The sequence below is a fragment of the Schistocerca nitens genome, chromosome 2, assembly GCF_023898315.1.
Source record: "Schistocerca nitens isolate TAMUIC-IGC-003100 chromosome 2, iqSchNite1.1, whole genome shotgun sequence".
Classification (NCBI taxonomy): Eukaryota; Metazoa; Arthropoda; class Insecta; order Orthoptera; family Acrididae; genus Schistocerca; species Schistocerca nitens.
In genome coordinates this window covers 933,943,446-933,963,419 of record NC_064615.1, presented here as the reverse complement: position 1 = coordinate 933,963,419, position 19,974 = coordinate 933,943,446, and the positions used below count along the sequence as shown (strand labels likewise).

The following is a 19,974-nucleotide window of genomic DNA, read 5'->3' as shown; positions in this document are numbered from 1 at the left end:
CCATAAAAAAGGCAACTTTGTGTTAAAAATGATTTTCATTTACTTGTAGGGATTGTGCATTCTTGCCCATTGTGTGAGTTCTTGACGTAGGTGTGGATCCCTGGACAACTGCATTATTCACATTTTGCTTCTGAGGTGACAAAGTTGGGTGTGACACCATACATAATATAGCAGGAAGAACACAATACAATATTCGTTAGTGATTTGGAAATATACAGGGTACAGAATTTGGTACAGAGAGCTGCGACCTCTAACAGCAACAGTGTCTCTAACTGAGCTGTACATCGAGTTGAACTGAGTTAGAATGGCAGATTCGAGTACGTCATACCACCCTGGTTCCATTCTACGTCAGAGTTCATTGGTCGTAGTGACTGGAGTATGATGGCGTGTCAATCACTCAGCAACCCATGGCCAGAAGTTCTCAGTGGGTGGGAGATCTGGGGAACGTGCTGGTCAGTGCAACAGTCGCAGATCTGTACCGAGATAGGTAAGGTCAGCACAGGCAACATACCATCTTCCGTTATCTTGTTGAGAGTCGACTTCACTGGTACCTCAAAGATGGTGTACAGCCACCAGTCTTAAAGCGCCAGGAATGTAACGCCTACTGTCCAAATTAGCGGCTAATAATAGGTGACTGTATTGTGCACCCAACGACACACCATAGCATCATGCCAGGTATGCTGGTAACGAATGCAGTTTGGCAGCGTCCATTCTCCTCAGAGAATCCTCGTGTGGATATGTCCATCGTGATGCTGTGTGAACCGGCACACAGTAGCACTCGTCTGTCCTGTGCTATTATTGGTGCACTATCGTCGGCGCGCCTCTCTCTGTTGCTGCTTTAAGCGACGCCGTAACAGTGGTAACAATGGACTTCGTGTGACAGTCTGTGATTCTCCAGACTTCATCACACTGGTCTTGGTGCAAACAAGCCCATTTCCTAACTCAAGATACTTGACGTAGCTGTACGATTTTGCACAACCCATATAGCTATGTCTGCCCTTTCGGGCGCTAGTCGCATGGGGCTGTTGAAATCCTGGTGGTGCAGACTATGGCCCTCCTGAATCTGATTTTTATCCGATAATGCTATGAGCAGCAATTCGTGGAACGATAAATTGCAGGCTCAGTAGGTCACGAACCTGCCGCACTCAAAAAAGCTGACACGTACTGTTAAAAGTATATCTTTCTTACACAAGGCATACCACGATTTTCTTACAAACAAACAAAATTCATACCCTATTTCTGAATGAGAAACCCGCTGCACAGTCTTTCCTTTAATACGGAATATATACAGGTGACAAAAGTCATAGCATACCTCCTAATATCGTGTTGGACCTACTTTTGCCCGGTATAATAATAATGGCGTGTGACGAGGGCCTCCCGTCGGGTAGACCGCTCGCCTGGTGCAAGTCTTTCGATTTGACGCCACTTCGGCGACATGCGCGTTGATGGGGATGAAATGATGTAGTGCAACAACTCGACGTGACGTGGACTCAACAAGTCGTTGTTAGCCCCTGCAGAAATATTGAGCTATGCTGCCTCTATGGTAGTCCATTGTTGCGAAAGTGTTGCCGGTGTAGGATTTAGTGCACGAACTGACCTCTAGATTTTGTCACATAAACCTTCGATGGGATCCATGTCGGGAGATCTGAGTGGCCCGATCATTCACTCGAAATGTCCAGAATATTCAAACCAAATGCAAACAATAGTGGCCCAGTTGCATGGCGCATTTTCATCCATAAAAATTCCATCATTGTTTGGGAACATGAAGTCCATGGATGGCTGCAAATGGTCTCCAGGTAGCCGAACATAACTATTTCCAGTCAATGCCCACGCCTTTATGGAGCCACCACCAGCTTGCACAGTGCCTTGTTGACAAACTGGGTCCATGGCTTTGTAGGGTCTGCGCAACAATCGAATCCTACCATCAGTTCTTCCCAACTGGAATCGGAGCTTATCTGACCAGGTCACGGTTTTCCAGTCGTCTAGGATCTATCTGATATGATCACGAGCCCAGGAGAGGGCCTGCAGGCGATGTCGTGTTGTTAGCAGAGGCATTCGAGTTGGTCGTCTGCTGCCACAGCGCATTAACGCCAGATTCGCCGCTCTGCTCGAAGGGATACGTTCGTCGTACGCCCCACACTGATATCTTCCGTTATTTCACGCAGTGTTGATGGTCTGTTAGCCCTCTAGGGCGTTAAGTGACGGCCGTCGGCCACTGCATTGTCCGTGGTGAGAAATAATGCCTGAAATGTGGTATTTTCGGCACACTCTTGATACTGTTGATTCCGGAAAACTGAAGTCCCTAACGATTTACGAAACGGAATGTGCTATGGTTCTAACTCTAGCTACCATCGCGCTTTCAAAGTCTGTTAATTCACGTCGTGCGGCCGTGATCACCTCGGAAACCTTTTTGCATGAATCACCTGAGTACAAATGATAGCTCTGCCAATGCACTGCCCTTTTGTAACTTGTATATGCGATACTATCCCCACTTGTATATGTGTATATCGCTATCCCATGACTTTTGTCATCTCAGTGTGAAAAGCTTGACATATAACCAAACCGAATCTGAAAGTGTGCTAATAAAGTTCCTCCAGGAGACCTCCTGTTCTTTTGTCCTTAGTAGCTTGTATCTTGTGTAGTGCAAAGACAATATAGGCTTTCAGTTTTATTAACTATTTTTATTCCCAAGTGACATACTTACTAAATGACCAGCGTATGGAACACATTTTAATGCGAATCATTTAACTGGCCTGTCAACTCATTTCGCGTCATTATGATACAAAGTGCAAGTCATACAAGGATCCATGGATTGTGTGGAGCATGTAAACAATTCGTGGATGCGTTAACACATTACATTGACAAGTGTCGTCAATAGTCGTATACGTAACCTTCAGAGAAAACTCTCCAAACGTCGTTTTGTTGTTGAAGAGGCAGCCACAAAGGCCGACAGGATTGAGTTATGATCTATTAAAAGCGGGAGGAACTTAGGCGTAGGTTCCTACTCCTGTCAGCCGGCCGGTGTGGCCATGCGGTTCTAGACGCTTCAGTCTGGAACCGGGCGACCGCTACGGACGCAGGTTCGAATCCTTCCTCGGGCGTGGATGTGTGTGATGTCCTTAGGTTAGTTGGATTTAAGTAGTTCGAAGTTCTAGGGGACTGATGACCTCAGATGTTAAGTCCCATAGTGCTCAGAGCCATTTGAACCTACTCCTGCCAATGTGTAGAGTAACTGGTACAATGCGGATTAAAAAGTATGATCACTCAGTGGCCCCTATTGACCTAAGGGCGTGTCTTTGTGAGCAGCGTACAACCGCTTGAGCAGTCCGAGCTAAACTTGCAGAGGACTCAAAGTTTCTCTCTCTCTCTCTCTCTCTCTCTCTCTCTCTGTTTTTCTTTTTTTTTTTCTTTTTAGCCGTCAGTATTTTGACTGGTTTGATGCGTCCTGCGACGATTTGCTCTCTGGTGCCAACATTTTCATCTCTGAGCAGCAATTATTTTATAGATGTATTCCAATCTCGGTTTCCCCTACAGGTTTTACCCTCGTAGTCTACTACTTTCGTAGTAGGCGTCTAAATGAATCGTTCAGACATACTGCAACATCGTGTCAGCAGAGAATCTAATATAGAGTTTGCAACGATCTGCTGTTAGAAAAAGTTCGGAAAAGATAGGTTGAAGATCTGGGGATGTATTGCAGACAAAGTTACAGAAAATGTGGCGTTATTCACAGAAAGGACAATGGATAGGAAGCGACTAACGGGGATTAGACTTTAACATCCCATTGACGGTGAGGTAATGAGCAGCGGAGTGCTGGCGCAGACGAACACAAACGGAGAAAGAGATGTGTGGTACCCCTGTTGCAGGAATTATGATACCATTCACATGAAGTGATTGTAGGGAAACCATAAAATACATAGTTTTGAATAGCCAGACGGAGATTTGAATCCCACTACTTCCGAATGAGAGTCTAGTACATCTACGTCTACATCAACATGGATACTCTGCAAATCACCAAATCAAGTGCCTGACAGAGGGTTCATCGAGCCACCTTCAGAATTCTCTATTATTCCAATATCGTATATCGCGCGGAAAGAATGAACACCTTTATCTTTCCGTACGAGCTCTGACTTCCCTTATTTGATCGTGGTGATCGTTCCTCCCTAGGTAGGTCGGTACCAATAAGATATTTTCGCATTCGGAGGAGAAAGTTGGTGATTGGAATTTCGTGAGAAGATTGGTCGCAACGAAAAACGCCTTTCTTTTAATGATTTCCAGCCCAAATCCTGTATCATTTCTGTGACTCTCTCCCATATTTCGCGATAGTACAAAACGTGCTGCCTTTCTTTGAACTTTTTCGATGTACTCCGTCAGTCCTATCTGGTAAGGATCCCACACCGCGCAGCAGTATTCTAAAAGAGGACGGTCAAGCGTAGTGTAGGCAGTCTCCTTAGCAGGACTGTTATATTTTCTAAGTGTCCTGCCAATAAAACGTAGGCTTTGGTGAGCCTTCCCCACATTTTTTATGTGTTCCATCCAATTTAAGTTGTTCGTAATTCATAGTACCTATTTTATTCCAACCTTAGATAACGTTCTTTCTCATTAGTTAACTATTGAAGCTGTAGATAGTTCGGGTACTGATCATACACTGAAGCGCCAAAGAAACTGGTATAGGCATTTGTACTCAAATACAGATATATGTAAACAGGTAGAATACAGCACTGCGGTCGGCAACACCTATATAAGACAACAAACGTCTGGCGCCGTTGTGAAGGAGTACACGAGGAGACGGATTTAACATCTCTCTTCAAAAATTGATACGCAATCTGACTCGCCCAAGCAAATAGCTTGGGTTAGAGCCTAGTACGTCGTAGATGTGAACGTGAAGAACCACAACCACAGGTGGAAGCACAAGCGGCCAAAGACACTGCTAGCTAGGGCATAGCCACCTATGGTAAACTAACATACGCAAACAGCGACAAACGTCGGTAAGCCCCTGCATATCAGCAACACTGACTGGCAACTACCAGCTGCTATTAGAGCCGACCAACAGGCCACAGCAGGGACACCGACGAGCTCGCCCACAGACGCACAAACAATCTGCCAACATCCCCTCACACTGTGCTTCCGGTATATGACCTATCGGACACAAGATCGATAACAAACCTAACTGTTGCAGGTTGCAGGACGCTGAACGAGGACTCTGTACCAGCACCCAGCGCCAGCCGCCGAGCAGCACAAACGCACAACGTCAAGGTATCGACATGCATGATACTCACTACTAACAAAGCCTATCCTTGCACAACCTATCGCAGGCAGCAAGACAACCGCTACTACTCTTACCACCCGACCTAACTATCGCAGAGGTTTTTTTCCCTTGGCTCTTGCCTTGGCACTTTTTTTCCTCTACCCTTAAAACCGCTACCCTTCGTCAGATTTCGACCAATCTATCTCCAGATGAGCGCGTATTAATGGTTAATCTTAACCAGACGTACGCAAACATCGCAATACCCACATCCTGCGACACCTCACTTTAGTGAATACTAACTCTTATGCAGAGATGGCAGTAGACCTTTTGTGTTGGCCATCATGCCGGTGTGGGCGTGGAGGGGCTCCACCTCTATATATATATAAAAAAAAGGCGCCGTTGTTTCATCAGTTACTGCTGCTACAATGGCAGGTTATCAAGATTTAAGTGAGTTTGAATGTGGTGTTATAGCTGGCGCACAAGCGATGGGAGACGGCATCCCCGAGGTAGCGATGAAGTGGTGATTTTCCCGTACGTCCACTTCACGAGTGTACCGTGAATATCAGGAATCCGGTAAAACATCAAATCTGCGACATGGCTGCGGCCGGAAAAAGATCCTGCAAGAACGGGACCAACGACGACTGAAGAGAATCGTTTAACGTGACAGAAGTGCAACCCTTCCGAAAATCGCTGCAGATTTCAATGCTAGGCCATCAAAAAGTGTCAGCGTGCGAACCATTCAGCGAAACATCATCGATATGGGCTTTCGGAGCCGAAGGCCCACTCGTGTACCCTTGATGACTGCACGACATAAAGCTTTACGCCTCGCCTGGGCCCGTCAATACCGACATTGGACTGTTGATGACTGGAAACATGTTGACTGGTCGGACGAGTCTCGTTTCAAATTGTATCGAGCGGATGGACGTGTACGGGTACTGAGACAACTTCATGAATCCATGGACCCTGGATGTCAGCAGGGAACTGTTCAAGCTGGTGGAGGCTCTGTAATGGTGTGGGCCGTGTGCAGTTTGGAGTGAAATGGGACCCCTGATACGTCTAGCTACGGCTCTGACAGGTGACACGTACGTAAGCATCCTGCCTGATCACCTGCATCCATTCACATCCACTGTGCATTCCGACAGACTTGGGAAATTCCAGCAGGATATTACAACACCCCAGACGTCCAGAATTGCTACACAGTGGTTCCAGGAACACTCTTCTGAGTTTAAAAACTTCTGGTTGCCACCAAAATCCCCAGACATTAACGTTATTGAGCATATTTGGGATGTCTTGCCACGTGCTGTTGAGATTTCCACCCCCTCGTACTCTTTACGAATTTATGGACAGCCCTGCAGGATTCATGGTGTCAGTTCCCTCTAGCACTACTTCAGACATTATACGAGTCCATGTCACGTCCTGCTGCGGCACTTCTGCGCGCTCGCTGGGGCCCTACGTGATTTTAGCCAGGTGTACCAGTTTCTTTGGCTCTTCAGTGTATATACAGGGTGATCAAAAAGTCAGTATAAATTTGAAAACTTAATAAACCACGGAATAATGTAGATAGAGAGGTAAAAATTATACACATGCTTGGAATGACATGGGTTTTTATTAGAACAAAAAAAAAAAAAAACAAAGTTCACGAAATGTCTGACAGATGGCGTTGGACAGCAAAACTGCTGCCGTGACGGGTGAGAGGTACACCGAAATGTTACAGAATCGCATCATCCCCAGCGTGGCTGATAAACACCTGCTGGAACGTACGATGTTTATGCAGGATGGCGCTCCACCACATTTTGCTAGACGCGCGAAAGATCTCTTGCGCGCGTCGTTTGGTGATGATCGTGTGTTCAGCCGCCACTTTCGTCAAGCTTGGCCTCCCAGGTCCCCAGACCTCAGTACGTGCGATTATTGGCTTTGGGATTACCTGAAGTCGCAAGTGTATCGTGATCGACCGACATCTCTAGGGATGCTGAAAGACAACATCCGACGCCAATGCCTCACCGTAACTCCGGACATACTTTACAGTGCTGTTCACAACATTATTCATCGACTACAGCTATTGTTGATGAATGATGGTGGGCACATTGAGCATTTCCTGTAAAGAACATCATCTTTGCTATGTCTTACTTTGTTATGCTAATTATTGCTATTCTAATCAGATGAAGCGCCATCTGTCGGACATTTTTTGAACATTTGTATTTTTTTGGTTCTAATAAAACGCCATGTCATTCCAAGCATGTGTGTCAATTTGTACCTCTCTATCTAAATTATTCCGTGATTTATTCGGTTTTCAAATTTATACTGACTTTTTGATCACCCAGTACATATAGGCAGTTGCTCCAAATGGTTCAAATGGCTCTGAGCACAATGGGACTTAACATCTGAGGTCATCAGTCCCCTAGAACTTAGAACTACTTAAACCTAACTAACCTAAGGACATCACACACATCAATGCCCGAGGCAGGATTCGAACCTGCGACCGTAGCAGACACGCGGTTCCAGACCGAAGCGCCTAGAACCGCTTGGCCTACCGACCGGAAGGCAGTTGCAACAGACCACCAAATCAAGGGTATATTGACACAGGGACCTCTTCTAGCAATGGTCACCGAGAACATTTTCGATCCACTTCGTAGTAAGCAATTTCCCTCGCGAGTCATAATTAGGAGGGAGGCGAGGCCCACGAGAAAGACAGGCTGTGGCGCGTACTGCAGGCCTTACGAGTACCAGCAGCGGGGGCCGAGTAACTACATATTTCAGGCGAGTTTACTCTTGACTGCGCATTTAAATGCAAGCAAGCTCTCGATAGCAGACTTAAGACTTTTAGCGGGTACCTTTTCTATTACACATTGATTTCCTGTGAGCCCTGCACCTAGCCGAGCGATGGGAAGTGTGGCGGACAAGCTGATTAGTGTGACGTCACAAGTTCTTTGCGGGATCCGTATTTCTCGTGGACCCCGCAGAGAGCAGATATCCCTTAACGCGAGTTTATTTGGCTCTTTGAAGAAAACTAGGGCTCCCTTATCGCTATTTTCGAAGTTTATGTTCTATGTTTCAGAAGGTTTTCCACGGCAGCGAAGAAAACATTTCTGCATCTTAGGGTGAAAATACTGTTAACGGCACGAAGCAGACGTGTAATTAGAGGAAGGAGCGGCTTTACTACGTTTCCACCTTACACTGTGCCAAACTTTCCGATGCACTGTGTTTCTGGAGAGACAAGAGACGTTAGATGAGTGTATATTATTTTTAAGTTGCTGTTATTGTTGTTGTGGTCTTCAGTCCGAAGACTGGTTTAATGCAGCTCTTCATGCTGCTCTATCCTGTGGAAGCTTCTTCATCTCTGCGTAACTACCGCGACCTACATGTATTTGAACCTGGCATGTTGTGTTCACCTCTTGGTCTCCCTTTAAAACGTTTACCTCCCAACACTTGCATTACCAAACTGACGACTCCTCCACGCCTCAAGGCATGTCCTATCAACCGATTCATCCTTTTAGTCAAATTTTGCTGTAAATTTCTTTTTTCCCAGTTCGATTCAGTACCTACTCATTTGTTGTTCGATGTATGTATCTAATCTGCATTCTTCTATAGCATCACATTTCAAAACCTTCTATCCTCTTCTTGCCTGAACTGTTTTACGGTCACGTTTCACTTTCATACAAGGCTACATTCCACTAAATTACTCTCGCTTAAAACCCGTACGTTGTCCTCGATAACGAGTGTTCCTCTGAGACAAGAGTAACATCAGGAGCGCCCCAGGCAAGTGTGATAGGGCGGCTGTTATTCTGTATATACATAAATTACCTGACGGACAGGGTGAGCAGCAGTTTGCGGTTGTCTGCTAATGGCACTATGGTTTAGGGGAGGGTGTTCTCGTGGAGTGACTGTAGGGCGATACAAGATGACGTAAAACAAAATTTCTGGTTTACCAAAGAAATAGCACCATAGAGTCGTATGTTTTCAGAATTTGTTACTTTGTTTTCACGGTCAATTTTGGGATTTCCTCAATGTCATCTTCAAGCCCCTATGTACTCCATGTACAGAGAATCAGCACAGAATCCAAGTATTGATGACTCCCGTATTACAGGGTGGTCCATTGATAGTGACCGGGCCAAATATCTCACGAAATAAGCATCAAACGAAAAAACTACAAAGAACGAAACTCGTCTAGCTTGAAGGGGGAAACTAGATGGCGCTATGGTTGGCCCGCTAGATGGCGCTGCCATAGGTCAAACGGATATCAACTGCGTTTTTTAAAATAGGAACCCCCATTGTTTATTACATATTCCTGTACTACGTAAAGAAATATGAATGTTTTAGTTGGACCACTTTTTTCGCTTTGTGATAGATGGCGCTGTAATAGTCACAAACGTATAAGACCGTGGTATCACGTAACATTCCGCCAGTGCGGACGGTATTTGCTTCGAGATACATTACCCGTGTTAAAATGGACCGTTTACCAATTGCGGAAAAGGTCGATATCGTGTTGATGTATGGCTATTGTGATCAAAATGCCCAACGGGCGTGTGCTATGTATGCTGCTCGGTATCCTGGACGACATCATCCAAGTGTCCGAACCGTTCGCCGGATAGTTACGCTATTTAAGGAAACAGGAAGTGTTCAGCCACGTGTGAAACGTCAGCCACGACCTGCAACAAATGGTGATGCCCAAGTAAGTGTTTTAGCTGCTGTCGCGGCCAATCCGCAAATCAGTAGCAGACAAATTGCGCGAGAATCGGGAATCTCAAAAACGTCGGTGTTGAGAATCCTACATCAACATCGATTGCATACGTACCATATTTCTATGCACCAGGAACTGCATGGCGACGACTTTGAATGTCGTGTACAGTTCTGCCACTGGGCACAAGAGAAATTACGGGACGATGACAGATTTTTTGCACGCGTTCTATTTAGCGACGAAGCGTCATTCCATTTGGCAACGGAAAATCCACGAAGGCTGCGAAAAGTGGAACATCAGCTACCTTGGCGGGTTAATGTATGGTGCGGCAATATGGGAGGAAGGATAACTGGCCCCCATTTTATCAATGGCAATCTAAATGGTGCAATGTATCCTGATTTCCTACGTAATGTTCTACCGATGTTACTACAAGATGTTTCAATGCGCGACAGAATGGCGATGTACTTCCAACATGATGGATGTCCGGCATATATCTCGCGTGCGGTTGAAGCGGTATTGAATAGCATATTTCATGACAGGTGGATTGGTCGTCGAAGCACCATACCATGGCCCGCACGTTCACCGGATCTGACGTCCCCGGATTTCTTTCTGTGGGGAAAGTTGAAGGATATTGCTATCGTGATCCACCGACAACGCCTGACAACATGCGTCAGCGCATTGTCAATGCATGTGCGAACATTACGGAAGGCGAACTACTCGCTGTTGAGAGGAATGTCGTTACACGTCTCGCCAAAGGCATAGAGGTCGACGGACAGCGTTTTGAGCATTTATTGCATTAATGTGGTATTTACAGGTAATCACGCTGTAACAACATTCGTTCTCAGAAATGATAAGTTCACAAAAGGTACATGTATCACACTGGAACAACCGAAATAAAATGTTCAAACGTACCTACGTTCCGTATTTCAATTTAAAAAACCTACCTGTTACCAATTTTTCGTCTAAAATTGTAAGCCATATGTTTGTGACTATTACAGCGCCATGTATCACAAAGCGATAAAAGTGGTCCAACTAAAACATTCATATTTCTTTACGTAGTGCAGGAATATGCAATAAAAATGGGGGTTACTATTAAAAAAAACGCAGTTGATATCCGTTTGACCTATGGCAGCGCCATCTAGCGGGCCAACCATAGCGCCATCTGGTTTCCCCCTTCAAGCTAGACAAGTTTCGTACTTTGCAGTTTTTTCGTTTGACGCTTATTTCGTGAGATATTTGGTCCGCTCACGATCAATGGACCACCCTGTATAGGCATCGCCGTATCTGATTCTCTACACATGAAGTGCATAGCGGTCTGAAGATGGCATTAATGAGATCTCGAAACTGGTCAGCATAACAAAATAACAACTTCTGAAAACATACAGCTGGTTAGAAATTTTTCTTTGGTAAATATGTGACCACTCGCTGTCCCATTTCCACCATGGATCAACAGATAAATTTCTAGTTGGTGTGATGAATGGCAGCTTGCTCAAAATGTATAAAAATGTAGATTAATCCAGATGAGTAGGAAAATCAATCCCTAATGTTCAAATACAGCATTAGTCGTGTGCTGCTTGTAACACCCATCTAGGCGTAACGTTTCAAATCGATGTGAAATGAAACGAGCGCGTAAGGATTGTAGTAGAGTAGGCGAATGACCAACTTCGGTTACCTGGGAGAATTTTAGGAAAGTGGAACTCATCGATATAGGAGACCGCGTATAGAACATTAGTGCGTCCCATTTTTGAGTAATTTTTGTGTTTGGGATCTCCACCAGGTCAGATTAAAGGAAGACATCGAAGCAATTCAGAGGCGGCTGTTAGATTTGTTTATGGTAGGTTAGATCAACGCGCTAGTATTACGGAGATGATTCATGAACTCAAATGGGAATCCCTGGAGGGAAGGCCACGTTCTTTTCGCGAAACATTAATGAGAAAATTTAGGGAACTGGCATTTGAAGCTGACTGTAGAACACTGCCGACAACGTACACATTTCGCTTAAGGACCACGAAGATAAGAAAAAGAAATTACGGCTCATTCGAAGGCATATAGACAATAGTTTTTCCTCGCTCTGTTTGCGAGTGGAACAAAAGGAAATCATTATTAGTGGAACACGGTACCCTCTGCCATGCACCACACGGTGGCTTGCGGAATATGTACGTAGATGCAGGTATAGAAAGAGGTTGACAAGGGTGGCGCAGAAATTATTTTCCTCGGCGGCTATGGGAAACAACGCAACGTGTGAATAAAGAGGATAGCCAGATTTGCAGCATATCTGTGCTGTGGTTCCAAAGCACACCTGGGCGTTGGTTGCCGATATTATAAGTATTTCCCCGCCTTACAGATAACGAAAAAGTTTTCATTGTAACAATTCAGTTACGTTTGTGCTGCAGAAGCAACCACAATTAAGCAACGTTTATGTTATTTATCAGGTAATGGAGGAAAACAAATTTTAGCTGATAATAGTGCTGTGGAGCAATTAGGCATTGAAGAGGAAATCTGATTACGGTGTGGTAGGGTTAATAACGAAAGTCAAGAAAGAAAATAGATCCATTCACGCATTGTCGTTAAAGGGGCACTCAGGTATTCATCACAACTAACAAGGGAATTAGCGCAAGCCGCGACTGCAATCGCAACAAAGAAGCGTGTAAGACTTTTACATGTATATTACAAATAAGCGCACAGTATTTGTAATCGAAAATTACACTGAACTTGACAGTTATACGTATGTTCAGTCATCGAGTTCAAAAAATGGGTTGCTGGTAGCTCTTGGCGAAATATTACGAGGATGAATGTGACCACAGAGTATAAAATGCCGTTAACAGCAGACGAACTTCATGAATGCTCTCATGATGCAGTTTTCCGAGTCACACTGCTTTTGAACACCAAAAATACGTTCGGGCGATGTCTGAATACTCTCTGGTTTGAAGTCATCATACCCATCTACAGTCCAGGAGTAGCGAACAAAGTCTGCGAGGACTGGAGAATAGAACTGATTGTGTAGAACGACGTTGAAACCTCGACGGTGGTGTGAGCTGATTGTCGTTATGGATACTGTGATCTTCAATCCGCTTCACCTCCGCCTTGAACTGTTGGAAAATAGTACATCAAGTGGGTGAACGTAAGATGCTCATCAAGGAGGGACGGTCTGAAATGTGTACACCGAGTTTTGCGGTCGGATAGCATCGATATGAGCCCTGTCACGATATACACCTCGCAAATGAACCAGAAGAAGAGATTCCTTCGCTGCGTATGGGAAGTTGACATCTTGAAAGAATCGCGTCAGTATTTGTTTCGTGATTAGGCCGGACTTCGAGGCAACTTGGATCAGATTTTGCGGTTTCAGCATGCGTTGCACTACTCGCATTCCAAACTTACCTCTAGGTCCCTGGTAAATTACCAGCATCTTTGGAAGCACGCATTCACTTGCCGACGTAACGGGTTGGATGGTGTAAGATTGAGTTGTACGATCATCGAAGTTCTACCGACTTTTCTCCCTTGAAATGCGGATTTCGCGATGAGTGAAGTTCGTTCCGTACACCACTCCGATCGGTGTTATAAATCCGTATAGTTACATGGCGTTCATTAAGGACGTTACCTCCTTGCGAAATCTGTCACGTCTTTCATTCACGTCACCATTTGTATTCCAGGCTTTAGTGGTTACATATTTTGTTATTGCCCGGGAGCCAAGATGTGTCTCCATTTAAACCTTGCAATTAATCCATGGACAGATCCAGTGAATCGAGCCAGTCCTATTTCTCGGGCGTTAACAAAACACCAAGCACGAATATCCCTGTCGTGAACATTAGCGCCTACAACAGTTGCCGCCAACCTGAATTTTTCATCTACGTAATCGTGAAGCAGCTTAAGTTTTGAGTCCTGGCCTTCCTCCCATTTCTCTACCACGTGACGTAATTATCGTAGATGGCGTAGGCCTATGTCTTGCACCACACGATATCGTTTCTGTACTGTATTGAAGCCTAATATTTCAGTTTCCCCTAAATACCGGAATGCAATTATCTCCTTTGCCTTTTCAAAGGTTATATCATCCCACTTCTTCCTCTTCAGTGGGCTTGGCAGATAAGCAGACGACTGGCTTCCATCATTTCGTAACAACTCTTCGTCACTATCAGATCCTGGAACATGCAAAAGTTTTTTCACAATATAGTCTATTGTATTTTCGTGATGTACTCGTATGTTATTATCATTGGTTGCCACTGTTTCATCTGACACACTGATTACGAATGCTGCTGCATTTATCTCCTTTACTGTAATTCTGTGGATCTTCTTTTGTGTTTGTAATGGCTGACAATCATGCTCACTATATTTGCAGGATTCATTATCACACAGTTACGTTGACAATGAGATTAACGTGACGCGCTACGAAACTGGTAACACCAAAACGGACGGATTAACAGCCTAGGTTAATGTAACGCAGACGACGGTCACTATTATATTGGTTTCCTTGCTCATGCGTAATGTCTGTCGGGTTCCCCTAGATGCCACATCGGACACTTCTTTAGGTGACCTTCGGTACAGCGTGGCGTGTGTCGACCATAGCATACACTGCAAATAACTACATTAATTAGAGGAACACTGTTTACGACGACTAAAGTTGCTAAATTCACAATATCATTTTAGGCATGGTCCACTGTGGGCGGAATATTGCATCTTCGTAGCTTACAGTGTAATTGGCGACGACAGTTTATACATTTATGTAATCAGCAACAGCTCAAACATATCACAGCTCAGTTGCAACTGCGACCGCAAATTGCGCTAACACTCTTGTAAATAGATATCTTCCGTATTCCGACTTTCTCCGCTTTTCCAGAGAAGAGGTAAACCACCAATGTGATACAATAGTGGCAAATATCGCAGCAGGTAAATGGAGTATGCACAATTCTGTCCAGCGCATGATACAGACAAAAGTGAAGAATCTAGCGAGGAGGCATGTGACATCAATTATTCGAGTACGTTCGGCTCCTGTAAGTTTTCTTGTGCACTTCCGCACGAACTACTTCTAAACCTCGTCCTATTACGAAGTACTAAACCTGCTCTACACCAATAGAAACTGCTGGAAAATCTCGAAAAAACGCGGTTTTCTTTGCTGACAAGTATTTAATTCCTAATGAGTCAGAACAATCTCGAAATTAATAGCTTAACAGCGCGTAACTTATGAAGCGGACATAAATCTCTGACATTTCAAATACTGATAAGAGTAAAATATATATGTACAAAATAAATTACTTGGTTTTATTCGCCAATGTTAAAGCACACTCGTAAGTAGGTGTATTATTTCTAGCAAAAGGTCGATACAATTTAGGCAAAGGTCCCGAGTTCGAGTCTCGGTCGGGCACACAGTTTTAACCTGCCAGGAAGTTTAATTGAAACAATTGAGTAACTACCATGAAGTTGAAACACACATTGTACGAGGGCGGCCTGATAAGTCTGATAAAAAAAAGCAAGAAAAATGTTACGTAGACAATTCACTTTACTTCTAGCAGTTGTCTCTTTTGAGTATACACAGGGTCCAGTGATCTTCAGACTTTTTCGGCCCATCGGAAAAATAGATTCTGTCACATTCTGCAAAATACTCGTTGACTGCAACTATCACTTCCAAGGCTGATGAAAATTTCTTCCCAGCAAGGTTTCATGTTAGGGAACAAGAAGAAGTCATTTTGGCCTAATTCTGATGAATAGGGTGGATGAGGAACTTGCGCTTTCGCCATTGGCATCGCTGATGTGTGGGATGGTGCATTATACCGGTGAAACAGCACATTTTTGCGTGCCAATCTTGGCCTTTTTTCAGCCAAAGCAAGTTTCAAACGATCAAACAGTGAAGCATAATAGGTTCCGTTGTGGTTGTGCCTTTTCCATGGTATCTGTGAGGATTATTCCTTCGAAATCCCAAAAAACAGTGGCCCTCGCCTTAACAGCTGACTAAATGGTCTTCGCCTTCTTCGGTGCCCTTCCACCAGAATTTGTCCATTGTTTTGACTGCCGTTTTGACCCTGGTGTGTAATGATGAATTCAGGTTTCACCAACAGTCACAAACTGGCGCAAAATGTCCTACGTATTGCGATTAAACATCGCCAGACATTTTGTTGAACTATACCCCTTGGTACACAAAACAGATCAGAACACTGCTGCAGAAACAACGAAAAAAGCATGCCACATTTAAACGAACGCAAAATCTCCAAGATTGGCGATCTTTTACAGAAGCTCGAAATTTAGCGCGTACGTCAATGAAAGATGCTTATAACAGTTTCCACAACGATACTTTATCTCAAAACCTGTCAGAAAAACCAAAGAGATTGTGTGCTATATAAAGTCTGCTAGGGGGCAAGACCAGTAAATGCACTTCCTGCGCGATAGCAATGGAAATATTGTCGACGACAGTGCTGCGAAAACAGAGTTACTGAACACAGCCTTTCAAGAAAGTTCGTAGGAGTAACCCATTAAATTATATGTCTATATCATTAACGTCAATATGCAGCTGGATTTTGGATCATATATTGCATTCGAACATTACGAATTTCGTCGAAGAGAACTGTCTATTCATGCACAATCAACACGGATTTAAAAAACATCGTTCTTGTGAAACACAACTAGCTCTTTACACACACGAAGTGTTGAGTGCTATTGACAAGGGATTTTAAATTGATTCCGTATTTATAGATTTCCAAAACGTTTTTGACACTATACCGCACAAGCGACTTGTAGTGAAATCGCGTGCTAATGGAATATCATCTCAGTTGTATGACTGGATTCGTGACTTTCCTTCAGAGAGGTCACATTTCGTAGTAATTGACGGAAAGCCATGGAGTACAACGGAAGTGATTTCTGGCGTTCCAAAAATGGTTCAAATGGTTCTGAGCACTATGGGACTCAACATTTGAGGTCATCAGTCCCCTAGAACTTAGAACTTCTTAAACCTAACTAACCTAAGGACATCACACACATCCATGCCCGAGGCAGGATTCGAACCTGCGACCGTAGCGGTCACGCGGTTCCAGACTGTAGCGCCTAGAACCGCGCGTCTGGCGTTCATCAAAGTAGTGTTATACGTCCTCTGCTGTTCCTTATCTACATAAAAGATTGAGGAGACAATCTGAGCAGGGGAATTAGGTTGTTTGCAGACGATGGTGACGTTTATCGTCTAATAAACTCATCAGAATATCAAAACAAGTTTCAAAACGATTTAGGAAAGACATCTGAATGGTCCAAAACCTGGAATTTGACCTAAATAATGAAAGGTGTGAGGTCATCCATATGAGTGCTAAAAGGAATCCGTTAAACTTCGATTACACTATAAATCAGTCAGATCTAAAGTGCGTAAATTCAACTAAGTACTTAAAAATTACAATTACGAACAATGTAAATGGGAAAGACCACACAGAAAATATTGTGGGGAATGCAAACCAAAGACTGACACTTAGACACTTAGAAAATGTAACAGTTCTACTAAGGAGATTGCCCACATTACGCTTGTCCGTCCTCCTCTGGAATACTGCTGCGCGGTCTGGGACCCTAAGCAGATGGGATTAATGGAGAATATCAAGAAAGTTCAAGGAAAGGCAGCATGTTTTGTATTATCACGAAATAGGGGAGTGTTCCTGACATGATACAGAATTTGGGGTGGAAATCATTAAAACAATGGCGCTTTTCTTTGCGGCGGAATCTTCTCACGAAATTTCGATCACCAACTCCCATCTGCGAATGCGAAAATATCTTGTTGACGCCATCATTATAATAAAATAAGGAAATCAGAGCTCGCACGGAAAGATATAGGTGTTCGTCTTTCCGGCGAGCTGTTCGAGATTGGAATAATAGAGAATTATTGTGAAGGTGGTTCGATGAATCCTCTGCCAGGCACTTAAGTGTGATTTGCAATCCACGTGGATGTAGATTGTGCCGGATGCGCTTTCGGTCGACTGTAAGCGATCGCAGCTCTCACCTCGCACAAAAAGCCAACTATCCGTGCAGAATGTTACACACTCGCTAATCTGAGATGCCGACAATCTCAGGAATCTCATGAATTTTAATTTGGCGGTCTTGCATTACCAAATCATGGATTTTGTCAATGGTTACTTTTATTGTGGCCTCATTCGACGGCTGGTGCTTGACCGAATACGTTTAAATTCTTTAACCCAAAAGCAAATGGTTCTCAGTGATGAAGGAGTCCGCGTGAGCTTAATCCACTTCTGTTGTGGTTTGTGCAGCAATCCAACCCTTCAAATGAAAATGTTTAATAACAGCACGGAATTCTGTTTTTTCCATTTTCAATTGCAGTCTACACATTGACCAATTCAGACGCTGTCAACAATCAATTGTACGCTATACATTATTGAAATTCTTCACACGATCCTTGGAATAATCATACTTATCAACCACGAAGGCACTTCAAAAATGTTTCGTTCTTCCAAGGAAATTTACCAGACTTATCAACTCAACCGTAGTTCACAGTCTTTCTCCCTCTATCTATTTTATTACTAGAATTTCAAGCCTGTACGGATAGAAATGAAAAGTACCTAAAGTATCAAAGATTGCATCTGAACGTAGGAGAATATGTAGCTATGTAATGCAAAGTTTCCACGGTGGTGTCTTGAAAAAAGCTGCACAGATATCCAGGCATTAGAGGTACAGAAATGTAAAACTACACGTGTGACTAAAGCAAGAAAAGTAGCAGTCTATGATTAAAATATGAACGAGTTACAACTGGAATCAGTCAACTCACATACGTGGATGTAACAATCTGTATGGACATGATGTGGAATGAGCCCATAGGCTCAGTCGCAGATAAAGCAGGTGGCAAACTCCGGTTCATTGGCGGGATACTAGGAGTCTGCTTAAAAAATACTAATGCGACGCATCTTAGAATACTGCTCGAGTGTGCAGGACACATTGAAGATAGAACTGGCAGTGGTTATTGAATGTATACAAAGAACGGCAGCACGAATGGTCACAGGTTTGTTTGACTCAAAGGCGAGCGTCACGGAAATGCTTAAAAGCCTGAATTGCCAGAAGCTTGACGGATGCTAATTATCCCACGAAAGCCTACTTACAATGTTTCAGGAACCTGTACTAACCGAGGAACGCTGGAATATACTTTAAACACCTACTTAATGTACGAGTGGGGACCGCGATGAGAAGATTAGACTAATTACAGGGGCATCAAGCAATGAATTTTTTCGCTATTAGAACACGAAAAACACTAATATGTGCTTCAGTGCTAAGCATCCTCTGCCATGCACTTCAATGTGATTTGCAAAGTTTGTACGTAAATGTAGATGCAGTAACTTAGTTGGGAACTGCAGAAGATACTTCTAAATGAAAAATAAACAAATAAATAAAAATACCTTCGTGCTTAGCACACTGCCGGGATATAGCTGTTGGACAATACGAATTGTAATGTCGTCACGTCTGTCGTGGTGATATTTCCTTACCTTAGCGATTGTCCTGTAGTCAAATCACCGCCTGTCTAGCTTGGCAGCCGAATGACGACTGCAAGTGACAGACACTGCGAGTGTGATTCTATCGATGGAACGACGGCGTCGTTGTGCCGTCGGGATGCGATGTGCTCTGTGTATCGGTATGGCGGGCCATCCTTATCTGTGATACACGATATCGGTCTTCTCACGGCCGGCAAACGAGTTCACTGGCAACACACATCAGAAGAAGGCCGGTGTATTGGCGCGCAAATACGCCGCGTTCAGAGAACGAAGAATGCTAACAGGGAAGTAGCCGACTGTGCTAACTACGAATAGCAGTCACTGGGTTCCACCACACGTGCTCCAGTATTACGCAAGCTGGCAGGAAATCACGATTTTTTTCTGAAATTAACATTGCTCACCGTAGAAACAATAATTGAACATTAACCTAACTGGAAAAGGAAAGAAGCATTCAGCCGCCGACTAGGTAGGTAGAGACAGAGCACAAATGTGAATTGACGGAAAGATATGGAAGGAAATCGGTCGTGTATTTTTCGATGAAACGATGCCGGAGCGTTTACTTATAGCGAATTAGGGGAGCTACGGAAAAAATGAGGAACGAA

General features: G+C 44.0%; 1 protein-coding gene across 1 annotated transcript in view; it reads right to left on the bottom strand.

Annotated features, from left to right (window-relative positions):
• LOC126237255 (caspase-1-like) overlaps positions 1 to 19,524 on the bottom strand; it is a 101,982-nt gene extending 82,458 nt beyond the window's left edge. Inside the window, exon 1 of the mRNA XM_049947172.1 lies at positions 19,367 to 19,524. The gene's annotated coding sequence lies outside the window, so the exon portion shown is untranslated. The remainder of the gene's footprint in view (positions 1 to 19,366) is intronic.
• Positions 19,525 to 19,974: the final 450 nt, after the last annotated feature.